The following is a 12,465-nucleotide window of genomic DNA, read 5'->3' as shown; positions in this document are numbered from 1 at the left end:
TATCCTGCTTTTGGAGTATCAAAGCCATGTGGTTGCTGTCTTGATCTTGTAGAATTGCCTTGCTAACATGTAGGAGGGAAAAGTCTTGAGATCAGGAAAAACTCTATGGGATTCCACCCCAATCCATCTCTGCTGTACTTGCAAGGTCTTAACAGAAGCCAAGAGCGCTTTCATTTCTTTTCCTAGTGGAGAAGATGAAATGGAGTGACCCAAACGGTGCTCTGTGGCCCTGGGAGTAGCTGGTGTGTTGCCTGTAGTAGAAAGCTGTCAGCAGACCCCCTCCATAAGTTACCCCGGGAGTCACTTCCCATTGGGAGCTACAATCTTGTCATCCAATGACATTCCTCCTCCCGGGCAAGGCTACGCCGTATCATGGGCAGACTTCTTTAAGGCAGATGTAAAAGCACCTCACTTCACCCTCCTCCATCATAAGATGACGAAGCGAGTCTTTGTACTAGCAGGAAGTGTCCTTGTCTCATCGTGCTCTCCGTCCCTCAGACATTCTATTAGATAACATACGATTTATCTCTGCTTTAGGGAAGAAGATTCCAAATGAGCACATGGCAGAGGGATGGGAATTCCTGAGCCATGGGCTTCACGTTTCCAAATGCAATGATTGTTATCGTGACCATGCACTGGGTTTTTCTCCCTCTTCAAGGCGTCCTGTGTTTTAAAAGCGTGTTCCCTATTTCCTCACTCTAATTTCTCATGGATTTGGATCCCTTGAACTGCTTGAACCACTTCCTGACCACACATTGCTTCATTTGGAAAATGAATGAAGCCTACAGCCTTTGCCTGTTCATCAACTCTTTCGACTCATCTTCGCTGTGGTCTTCAGGCTTTTTCTCCCGTTTCCACAGTTGACGGCCGTTATCTCCCAAGCAGAACTGAGTCTGTTGTGTGTTTCTGAAGTCCTTTCCTTCCTGATCGCTGCATCTTTAAAGCTGTTGCCCACAAGGAGCCGTCTGGAATCACTGAACAAGTTGGCCTCATGCTCAAGTGGTCAGACAGGACATTAGGTCACACTTTCAATCATCCTCAGAATAAGAACTTGTTGAAGAGTTGATGGAAACTCCATAAACTTTGCTTACCTTGTCAAGAAAAAAGTACTTTTCTAGGTAATACAAACAAGTATTAAAATAAAGTAAGTTTATTCACCAAGGAAGACAGCCTAACATTTTCAATAAGAATAAAAATTGGACACAACATAAACGAGATGCCAATTCCTTAAAGAATATGCAGTTGAATAATTCTGAGTGAGTTCACTATTCTGTGGGATTTGTGAACTCTGACTGCAAGACAGGGTTAGTGGGGCTGGCACGGTGGTGTAGTGGGTAAAGCTGCCACCTGCAGTACCAGCATCCCACATGGGTGCCAGTTTGAGTCCCAGCTGCTCCACTTCCAATCCAGCTCTCTGCTATGGCCTGGGAAAGCAGCAGAAGATGGCCAAGTCTTTGGGCCCCTGCACCCACATGGGAGACCTGGAAGAAGCTCCTGGCTTCAGATTGGCACAGCTCCAGCCGTTGCGGCCAACTGGGGAGTAAATCAGTGGATGGAAGATCTCTCTCCTCTCTCTCTCTCTCTCTCCCTCTCTCCCTCTCTCCCTCTCTCCCTCTCTCCATCTCTCTGTGTAACTCTGACTTTCAAATAAAAAAAAATCTTTTTTAAAAAAAATGTCAGTGTTAGTGACACATTGGCTGCTTAATGCTGACTAGATCTGTGGAAATGCAAAAATGCCTCCAGCACTAAAGTGTGTCTTAATATTTTTACCATATGTATAAACTGCATATTTATTTGAAAACTCACATGGGTAAGGCTGCATGACTCAAGAATTAGGATAATCTAGGAATCATCACTAACCAAACAGCGCAGATGCTCTCTTGGGCTCTGCTTCACTGGTGCTGAGCAGGGAACTCTGAGTGTTGTTCATACATTGGTGATCCAGATCTTTTTTCCTCATCATGAAGATAATATTCACAGTTGTCCTCTGCGGGGTATCTCCTTCATTTCCTTAACTGCTGACCATTGAACTCTAGAGCGAAGACAAGAGCCAGGAGTTCTTTTTAGTTACAAAGAGACTCAAACACTAATCTTTTTTTTTTTTTTCAGCAAATGCTGATTATTCTTCCTTTCCCTTTATCCTATCTTATTTTCCCTATTTTTTCTCCCAGCCACATCCTGAAAAACAGACATACAGAAGAACAAGGAATGGTTTGGGCAATTTCCCTTCTGGTGGTGAAAAACTATAGCCTGTTTCTCTTATTGAACAGATTTTTTTTTTTTTTGATAGCAAAAACAAGAGTGATGGTTGCTATTCTTAATAGACTATTTTTAGAGCAGTTTTATATTATTAAAAAAATCAGTAGAAAGCACAGAGAGTTCCCATATGACCCCTAACTGTAGAAATAACCTCCCCACTATCAGTATCCCACACCAACGTGGTACACTTGTTGTGATCAGTGGACCTACACTGAAATGTTGATATCATCCAAAGTCCATAATTTACATTAGGGTTTACTCTTGGTGTTCAATAATCTATGAGTTTGGGCAAATGTATAATGACATGTACCCACCATTATAATATCAAAAGAATAGTTTCATTATTCTCAAAATCCCTATTCATGCCTCCCTTCTAAGCAACCACTGATTTTTACTTTCTCCATAGTTTTGCCTTTTCTACAATGTCATTTACTAAAAACCACACAGTACATAATCTGTTTAGCACAAAGTGAAAGAACCCAATCTATGTATTTAAGTTCTTCCATGTCTTTTCATGGCTTGATAGCTCCTTACATTGCAGCTCTTAGTAATATTACATTCTTGTGGATATGTCAGGGTTTGTTTATCCATTCATGTACTGAAAGACATCAGCTCATTTCCAAGTTTTGATAATTATAAGTAAAACTGCTATAAACATCTGTGTGCAAAGTTTTTTTATGGACCTATGTTTTCAACTCTTTGGATAAATTCCAAAGAGTATGACTGGTGGATTATATAGTAAATATGTTTAATTTTGTAGGAAGCTGCCCAACTGATTTTCAAAGTGGCTGCACCATTTTGCTCTCTCACCAGCAGTAAATCAGTGCTGTTGCTGCTCGGATCCTTTCTGCAATGTGGTGTTGTCAGTGTTTTGGATTTTAACCATTCTAATAGGTATGCAGTCTATGTCGCTGTTTTGATCTTCATTTCCATGATGTTATATGCCGTGGGACATCTTTTCATACATTCATTTACCATCTGTATGTCTGTTTTGGTAATTTGGCTGCTAAGATTTCAGTCCCATTTTTTAAAAGACTTGTTTATTTTGTTCATTTGAACAATAGAGTGACAAATAGAGGGAGAGATGGAGAGAAAGATCATCTATAAGCTGATTTACTCCCAAAATGTCCACAATGGTCAGGGCAGGGCCAGGCAAAAGCCAGGAGCCTGGAACTCCATCCAGGTCTCCTTTTCTCCTAAGTTATCTTTATGAAGTTGGATAGTTTTGCACTTTACACTGAAATCTACAGTGCACTTTAATTTTTGTGAAGGGTGAAGGTCTGTGTCTGGATTCACTTTTAAACCTATGGATATCCAGTTGTTCCAGTATCATTTGTTGAAAAGACCATCCATCTTTTCTCTATTGTCCTGCCCTTGCTCCTTAGTTAACTCTGCTTGTTCAGATCTATTTCTGGGCTCCCTACTCTGTTTACCAATGTAACTGCCTATTCTTTTGTCAATAGCACAGTTTCTATTACTGTAGCTTTACAGTAAATCAAAATCTGGGGGGTGGGGCTGGCATCGTGGCACAGGTTAATCTTCCGCCTGTGGCGCCGGCATCCTATATGGGCGCCAGGTTCTAGTCCTGGCTGCTCCTCTTCCAATCCAGCTCTCTGCTGTGACCTGGGAAGGCAGTAGAAAATGACCCAAAGTGTTTGGGCCCCTGCACCCTCATGGGAGACCAGGAAGAAGCACCTGGGCTCCTAGCTTCAGATTGGCACAGCTCCGGCAGTTGCAGCCATTTGGGGAGTGAACCAATGTAAGGAAGACCTTTCTCTCTGTCTCTCCCTGTGTCTGTAACTCTACCTCTCAAATAAATAAATAAAATCTTAAAAAAAATCTGGGGGGTGTCACTCCTTCAACATTGTTCTTCTGTTTCAATAATGGGTTGGCTATTTTTGGTCTTTTCGCTCTCTAAATAAACATTAGAATCAGTTTATCAATATCCACAAAATAATCCACTGGGATTTATCTTACTCAAATAGGGAGAGGTGGGGAGAGGGGAGGGGAGGGGAGGGGAAGGGAGGGAAGGATGAATATGCCCCATCTTCTGGTTCACTCTCCAAATACCCACAATGGCTGGGGCTGGCCTAGGCCGCACTCAGGGACTAGGAGCTCAATCCAGATTTCCCATATGAGTGAAAAAGCCAGCCACCTGAGCCATCTGCCTCCCAGTGTCCACAATAGCAGAAGCTGGAATTGGGAGCCAAAGCCAGGACTCAAAGCCAGCACTCTGATCAATATAGGACAGAGACATCTTTCCATGTAAATGAAATGTTAGAGAATGGGCTGGGCCAAAAAGTCTTTCCGGAAAGCTTAGTTGGTTAAACAACCTGAGACAGTGGAGTCTTGTGGTTGCCGTCCTGGGTTTTGAACCAATCCCTCGTTCTTTCTCATGGGCACTGCTGCATACTGTGTTTGTTAGTCTTCTGTTCTGTGGAGCTGTCTGTTTGTGACTCACCTCCCTCCAGGAGGCCGCATCAAATTGTGCTGTTGTCATAGGACAGCAATAATGAAGCTAAAATTAGGAAAATGCTCTTATAAAATTGAAATGTTCAGCTTGATGCATTCAAATTTATTTATTTATTTATTTATTTATTTTTTACCTACAAGTGAAATAACAAGGAAATTGCTCTTTCCGGAGGGGATCCTAATGCAAAAATTTCAGAAAGGACTCATGTATGAGAGCTCAAATTATACCAAACCAAAAATCATTTAAAGCAAAATGAATTGATGCATGCCACCAGTTTTATGAGGTCCAAGAAATCAAACATGTTATGTGTCACAATTCTGGCAAGAGTTGAGTCATAATACTAGAGTCATTCTTCAGTGACTGGAAGTCTCAAGGCTGTGGCTCAGTGTCTAGGAGACCCAGCCTGAGAGACTGCAAAGCTGCTTGACTTGGAAAGAACCTGCTCCCTCCAGAGGCCGAAAAGGGTGAGAGAAGCTTAGGCAAGAATTATCCTACTTATTCCCTTAGTCTAGCCAGACTGCACAAAAGGATCTGGGCTAACAATGGCCTGGATTTCACTTAATTAGGCAGGTTTTCTTGTACCTGTTTGTTCATTAACTTGACATAATTTTTTGAACATCTGCACTTTCAACTTTATCACTTACGAGCTACATAAATAAGTAGTTTGTCCAAGTTACTCAGTCTCAGTTTTCCTCACCTACCAAACAGGGATAATACAATCTCTTGCTCAATTTCTTGTTAGGTTGGTTATAAGCTTTATCTGAATGAATGTGTGTAAGATGTTTAGCACACTGCCCCGCCTTTAGGAAGCACTTGGTTTCTAGCTCTTGCTATGATAATTACTGCGTGTCAAACACTGTGCTAAGCAATACTTCAATTTATCCTATTCCTATATTCTCAGTATGAATACACATGAGAATGTACCTCTCTTTTGCACATACCCTTCTGTGTATGACTTAGAGTTTTATGGTTAGATTAGAGCAGTCATCTGGTATACCTTCATTTTGCAAATGAGAAAAAACAAGGCCCACTGATAGATAAGGTGACCTGCTCATCTTACACCTCCCAACTTCCAGTTCAGTGGTTCCGAGGTTCCTTTTGCTTCCTTAATTACTGAACCTGCTGTGGTGTTTGTTTTACTTTCTACTCCACTTGAGGTCTTGCTCTTCTTGTATTACTAAAATGAAAACTGGCAATTGAGGTGAACCTATCCTATCTGAATATTCTTGTCTCTTTCTCTGTATCCTTACATTAGAAAATGAAACTAGAAATTGCCCTTGTTAGCAACTGAATATTTAGCATATATACATAAATATATATAACACTGGGAATTTTTAAAAACATACTGATTTTTAATAAAACACATTATGATCTTCATTAGTAGTCTCCATTATAATTTTTAAACATTTAATATGGGCCAAGCAGTGCATTAAAGACTGTGCATGTATTGCCATGTTAATGGCAAACTGCTTCCTGGCTCAGGGATCCACGGCCACAGGTGACGAAGCTCATTCTGTGGGGTGAGTACCTCCCACTTGGGCAGAACAAATGTGTTCTGCTAGTCCTGTCCCTACGATGCAACCATCTGGACAGTGCATGAAACAAAAGTAACACAGAGATTCCTTTTACTAGTTGAACAAAAATTCTTGTAAATTGCTCACATTATTGTCTATTACTTAGAGTTATCTGAACTTGAAAACATTGACATAAGAAATTAATGTTCTACAGTGATGTCCTTCAAAACCAACCAGCACTGCAAAAGAGAAACTTTAAGGTTAGGACACCTCGGTTTCAGAAATTCTTCCAGATCATAAAATCCCTCCAGAATGCTGCCCTGCAGGCTTCAGCACCCACGTTTAGGGGGAATGTGCTATCTTTTAAGCAATGTTGGCTCTTCCCAGAGTTCCACTGAGCAGTGTGATCCATGAAAGGGAATGTGGCTCGCTCATCCCAATCACTTTCTGACTTGACAGAGGACTCTGTGAGCAATATTCTAGCACATTCCAGCACAGCACTTGCAAATCATGGCTACTCCAGTACTTTTCTAAATGAAATAAAGGATCATCTTCAAATATTCTTAAGCATATTTTGGAACACCATTCATAACCAATATGATTGTATTTCTGTGTTCAATTGATTAACAGAGGAAGAAATTGTCTTTCCTGCTCTTCCTAAAGGAATGCAATCATATCATTAAAGTAGTACTTGGAACTGAGCTGTTATACAGAAGGCAAAACTTCCCTGATGTCACAGACAACCTCTTACACCTAGCCCATCTTCAGGCTATGACAACAAGGTGCCAGTGCCATCTGGCAACATATGCAAACATTCTTCTATTGGCTTTTCATTCAAGTCAGGAGTCAGCAAACCTTCTCTGTAGAGTCAGGTGTCAATATTTTAGGACTTGCGAGCCGTGTGGTCTTTGCTGCAGCCACTCAGCTCTGCCAGTGCCATCCAAATCTGCCACAGAGAATTCACAGAGGAAAGAGCATGGGAGTCTGAATTCTACTGTATGTATTTTGATGGATGTTGAAATTGAACTGTATATCATCATCTTGGGTCATGAAATACTATTCTGTTGATTTTTTCCCTATTTAAAAAATGCAAAACTCATTATTAGCTTTCAGGCCATAAAAAACAGGACTGGAGTTGGCCCAGAGATCTTACTCTGTCCATCCCTCATCTAAATGATTCCAAGAGAATAGTTGGCTGATTCACAGAATATGTTCACTGACTGATGTGTTTTCATTTTCAAGATATTTTAGGGTCTCAACAGGAAGTTGATGTGATGCTTTGAGGCTTATATAACTGACAGTTTGCATTACCAGTTGTTGGAATGGTTCATTGGATGTGTCAGCTTGGTTAGGATATAGTACCCAGAGAGTTGGCCAAACCCTGTAAAGTTACGCCTCTGACAGTATGTTTTAGATGACATCACCAATTGAATGCACAGAACTGAGAAAAACAGACCAGCTTCCATAATGTGCTAGGCCTCGCCCCATCAGGTGAAGTTCTTAATTAAGGGAAAAAAAAATGACTGGCCTCCCCTGACAAGGGGAGAATCCTGTTGGAAGACTGTCGACTCAGCAGCAGCAGCAGCTCCTCTCTGGTCTCCAGCCCACCAGCCTCACTCCAGATTTGGGAGCAGCCACCTCCACAGTAATGTGAGATCAAGTTCTCTAAGTCAATCAATGCCCATCACCCAGTCTCCTCCTCCTCTCTCTGTCCACTCTTTCTCTCCACTCATGCAAGGTGTTGGTTCTGTTGCCCTGGAGAACTCTGCCAGTTACATTCCACATTTTACCATTTTTAAGGACTTTTAAATAACTTTTAAATATGCTTTTAAATAACAATCATTAGTCTCTGAATATGGCAGTTTTATTTCAACTATTTTCAAAGAGTTTTTAAAAGCTTATTATTTGAAAGGCAGAGCAATGGAGGTAAATGGAGAACCAGAGAGTGAGCAAGAGAGCTCACCTGCTGGTTCACTCCTCAAAAGGCTACAACAGCCAAAGAGCCAGGAACTCTGTCCTGGTCTCTCACATGGATGACAGGGATTCAACTGCTTGAGCGGTCACCTGGTACTTCCAGGTGCATCTACATGGAACTGGATCAGAAGCAGAGCAGCGAGACTCTAACTGGCACTCCTATCTGGGATGCAGGTGTCCTGAGCAGCCCAGACCATTGAGCCACAACACTCACCTCTACTTCAACTATGGGTGATGCTCCTATTACTCCTCAAGGGTCTTGATTAAAGATTAAGGCCCAGGTCAATAAACTGATCGAATTTTTTGTCTCTCTCTCTCTTTTTTTTTTTTTTTTTTTTTTTTTTTTTGACAGGCAGAGTGGACAGTGAGAGAGAGAGACAGAGAGAAAGGTCTTCCTTTGCCGTTGGTTCACCCTCCAATGGCTGCCGCGGCTGGCGCGCTGCGGCCGGCGCACCGCGCTGATCCGATGGCAGGAGCCAGGAGCCAGGTGCTTTTCCTGGTCTCCCATGGGGTGCAGGGCCCAAGCACCTGGGCCATCCTCCACTGCACTCCCTGGCCACAGCAGAGGGCTGGCCTGGAAGAGGGGCAACCGGGACAGAATCCGGCGCCCCGACCGGGACTAGAACCCGGTGTGCCGGCGCCGCTAGGCGGAGGATTAGCCTAGTGAGCCGCGGCGCCGGCCGAATTTTTTGTCTTAAATCTTTTCACAAGTTGTATGCAATAAGGTAGCTTTATTACACTCCCAGGAAAGTTCAAAATGGTTTTGCATTTGAATGGTCAATGGAGCTCTTTGACTTCATATCTAACCCACCAATGCCTCTCTGCTGGCAGCATGTTCTAGTCTTCCTTTCTGTTTTCAAAACAACACATTCTTTAATGTATCAGACTTAAATAGCTTCCTGCTGAAGTCCATCAACTTAATTTACTAATGTTCAACAAATAGACATTTGTTGATTCTTAGTCTAATTTTGATTTCCTTAAGGTATGCTTTTGAAGGAACACTTCGTCTCCTGTCCTATAAGCTGACCTTTGAAAAAAGGAACTTTACAGAAGAGTAAGTTGCAGAAGTAGTGCGGGCTTAATGCCACTTGGATTTGTAATGCACATGGAATATTTGGGAAGTAACCTGTCTAAATTTGCTTAATCCAATGCTTCCCAAATGTATCTGACCACAGAATTTGCTTTTTTCCCTCCACAACATCCATTGGAACACATTTTGGAAAATACTAGTATCATAACTCTCTGTCCTCCTCAAAGGTCATTAAAAGGCTAGATGGAATATCATCTTTAGGACAAGTAAAGAAAAGCACACTTTATTTTATGAAACTGAATAAACAACCAAGGTGCTAAGAATTCCTGATAGAGCACGGTCAGTTAAAATAAACTCTTCTCCGGTATCTATTCATTAATGTCTCCTCTCTAAGCCATTACCACGCCTGGCTAAGATGAGTTTCCACTTCCTTGTAAAGCTAAGCAGTTACATGTTGATTCCAAGTCCGTAAAAAGGGAATGTGATGTCTCCCCTTTGCCTGGTTCAGAAATGCTTAAAAATGATAAATGCAAGTGGGCCACCTGAATGAGAACAGCAAAATCTGTCTTACAAGAAGAAAGGAAATGAGCCACTTGCTTAGTTGGGCCCTGCAGTTGCTCCTTTAAGTCCATCTTGTGTGTCTTGTGCTGCCCTCAGCTGCAGAGCTGGCATCTGGCATGCAAGGTGCACCTGATGCGGCCCATCTCTCTCCTGGGGCCTGAGCCCACAAGGTGTTGAAAGGAAGCCCTGGGCATTCCTTGAAGGGACACTCCCCACATTGTGCCCATTCCCTTGGTTCCTGCAGACCCCAATCATGAAACCAGGCTTGCTAATGCACGAGTCTTCCCAGGGACGTGGCTGGCTGCTTCAGCTCCAACTGCCTCACCTCATATTTCCCAGCGAGAGCACAAGCCGAGTTCTGCAGATGGCTGAGCCCCAGCTCAGCAGTTCACAATCTTGCCACTTATTAGAGTCACATGGGGAGCTTTCAAGCCCATGGACTCCTGGGGCCTAGCTCCCTGCAGTACTAATCTAATTGTCTTATGGTTGGTCCCAGCCAGCTATAGCTGTTGAGGGCTCCCTGGTGCTTCTAACACACAGCCAGGGCCGTGAACTTCTGTCTCCTTGGGCTATCACACAGGAGAGGTTCCGGATCAGGGGAGGGACTTTTGACTTTCCACTCCAGGAAGCACAAGTTCGATTCTGTAAAAAAATACTTGCATGTGCTGCATCGTATCTTAATCAACTGAAAGAATGCAGGGCCCTGGATCCAACAGCAAATGGTGCATTACAGGCAGCTGAAATCGAGCAAGTGGGGAAAGAGAGAAAACCGTTTGCTGCATCAGCAGAATCAAGTGACTCTCCCAGCAGAGCCTGCTGCTGCTTAGCTGGTCTCTAGGCTCAGGCCCGGGACTCACAGTCTATAGCTCTTTGGCAGCCACCATAGCTGGGGTTTCAAAGATCCCACCTCCTCCTGCACACTTGCCAGGCCGGAAATCCAACCAGCGGGCCACCAGCTCACTCACCTGCTACTAGAAAGCTTATAGCTCTCTGGGAGGCCTTGCTTGGCCATACTGTTTCAAACTCTCTACTTCTTTGGAACTTGATTTTTATTTACCTTTTACTTCACCATATTTCATGATATCCTTTTCCCTTAAATGGTTTTGAAAAATTCAGATTATTGTCTTGGCTTTGCCTTTTGTTAGTTGTGTCTTTATTTCTAATCTCACGTAATAATGATTTTAATATAAGACTAACATTTTTCTCAAGAGAAAAAAGTGGTTTAGTCCCAAAGATACGTGGAGTCTGCTGTATCAGGCAATCAAACTCAAGGCCACAGACTGCAACATCCCTGCTGAAAACAAACCAGGCCTCCAACCAGTCGCGCTGACACCCGAGAAGGAAGGGGAAGTAAGTTCCATAGAAAGGAGCCTCAGTGTGACCCTGCCCCAGATTTTATTCCAGAAAGCGGTTGTGTTGGCTATTGTTCCTGTGACCACCACCCTAAAAGCCCTAAAAGCCACCACCAGGCAGACGGGCCTGTTTCTCCCCATTGCTCGGTGTCTCCCTCACTACTCCTTTCTGTTTCTACCTCCCTGGCCTTCCACGGCTGGCTCTGACCTTTCTCAATTCCATGACTTACCTGGCCTGCAGCCCTGTGCTGGTCGCCAGTGTTCCTCAGGGGACCCTCAGCAGCACCTCCCAAGGTGTGGGCCACAGACACCCCCTCCACCAGTTTTGAACCTGACCAGGCCCAACCTCCTCCCCTACAGGTGAGAGGAATTCAGACCATCCTGGGCCACTGGAAAAGAGCTTCTAGGAGGAAACACAACTGCAAATCCTTGGGGGAAGAAAAAAAAAAAAAACCCTCCAATGCTCTCTTCCTCTTGTATCAATCTGATTGCGTTGATTCACCTCCAAGAAGGAAATTCAAATGGTGCCTCCTGCTTTTGGAGGGGAGTCAGGAGTGTTGGACGTCTGCTTGACTCACTTTTGGAAGAAGTTCCTTGTGCTCTCTGGGGAACAGAGTCCTTGTCTGTAAATAAGGAAATGAGACCAGAAGATCTCTGGGGTCTCCTCCCTCCCTGCCTTCTTAGCTCACTCATGCTTCTAATGTTTCTATGAGACTCCCTGGGCGCAGTCCTGCCCGGCTTCTCTCATCTCCAGTGTCAAGGATAAGATAACGAAGTGTGGATCAAGCCCAACAGATAGTTAAGAGAACACTTTTTACAAGTATTTAGGCCAGATGATATTTCCATGGGGTTTCTCTTAAACTTTCAAACAACAGCCTATTCCAAGGCTATATATATCATTCCAGAAAACAGAAGACAGTGGGAAACTACCAAGTTCAGTTTATGAAACTACACATTGTCCACCAATACTTGATAGAGTGAAAATGAGAACGCTATGCAAATAAAATCATCTGTGCAAAGCTGAGCGTTGCAAGTATCTTAGAAACACCCAGAACAGGCAAATTCATAGAGGAAAAAATGTAAATTGGTGGTGACCAGGAGCTAGGGAGTGGGTGAGACAGAGCTACTGTTTAGCAGAGCTTCTGTTTGGGATGATGAAAATTTCCGGAAATGGTTAATGATTGCACAACATTGAGAATGCACTTAATGCCACTGAATAGTACAAGTAGAAACCGTTTAAAAGGTCAGTTTTATGTTATACAGATACATATTTTACCATTAAAATTGCTAAAAATATTAAAC

The 12,465-nt window shown here is 43.1% G+C and overlaps 1 long non-coding RNA gene across 1 annotated transcript; it reads right to left on the bottom strand.

Moving 5' to 3' along the window:
• Positions 1-162: 162 nt before the first annotated feature.
• Positions 163-11,949, bottom strand: LOC149123695 (uncharacterized). Its single transcript, XR_016213930.1, has 3 exons — positions 11,394-11,949; positions 1,861-2,032; positions 163-1,114 (listed from the first exon to the last, which is right to left on the bottom strand). It is a non-coding gene; the product is annotated as an uncharacterized LOC149123695 (long non-coding RNA).
• Between the last annotated feature and the right edge of the window lie 516 nt (positions 11,950-12,465).

This window comes from Oryctolagus cuniculus, chromosome 10 (genome assembly GCF_051225735.1).
Source record: "Oryctolagus cuniculus isolate XC-2025 breed Fujian yellow rabbit chromosome 10, ASM5122573v1, whole genome shotgun sequence".
Taxonomy (NCBI): domain Eukaryota; kingdom Metazoa; phylum Chordata; class Mammalia; order Lagomorpha; family Leporidae; genus Oryctolagus; species Oryctolagus cuniculus.
This window is presented reverse-complemented; position numbering and strand designations above follow the sequence as displayed.